We start from the raw sequence: 674 nt of genomic DNA, 5'->3' as shown, positions 1-674 counted from the left end.
GGTAAATGTTGAATTTGGTCAAATGTTTTTCTGCATTTATGGTGATAATCATATAATTCTTGTCTTTCATTCTGCTACTATGATGTATCACATTAATTAATTTGTGTTAAGCCATCCTTGCATCTCAGGTGTAAATCCTATTAGATCATGGTGAATGGTCTATTAATGTGCTGCAAAATTTGGAATTTTAGCATTTTATTGAGAATTGTTGCTTTTAAATTTATCAGAGATATTATCTTGTAGTTTTCTACTCAAGCAGTGCCCTTCTATGGTTTTGGTTTCAGGATGATGCTGGCCTCATAAAAGAGTTCAGGAGTGATCATTCCTCTTTAATTTTGGGGAGAGCTTGTGAAGAATTGGTGTCAATTCTCTTTCACATGTTTGGTAAAATTTTCCAGAGAAGCCCTATGGTCTTGGGTTTATTTTTATTGGGAATTTCTTATTACACATTCAATCTCCTTACTAGTAATTGGTCTATTTGAATGTCTACATCTTCTTGATTTAGTCTTGATAAGTGTATGTTTCTAAAATATCTCTACTTTTTCAAATTGTCCAGTCGCTGGCATATAATATTTCGTAGGAGACTTTTGTAACCCTTTTCATTTCTGTGGTTTCTGTTGTAATGTCTTCTTGTCATTCATAATTTTGTCATCTTGGGTCTTATCTCTTTTTTT

This window comes from Phyllostomus discolor, chromosome 2 (assembly GCF_004126475.2).
Source record: "Phyllostomus discolor isolate MPI-MPIP mPhyDis1 chromosome 2, mPhyDis1.pri.v3, whole genome shotgun sequence".
NCBI classification, from domain to species: Eukaryota; Metazoa; Chordata; class Mammalia; order Chiroptera; family Phyllostomidae; genus Phyllostomus; species Phyllostomus discolor.
This window is presented reverse-complemented; position numbering follows the sequence as displayed.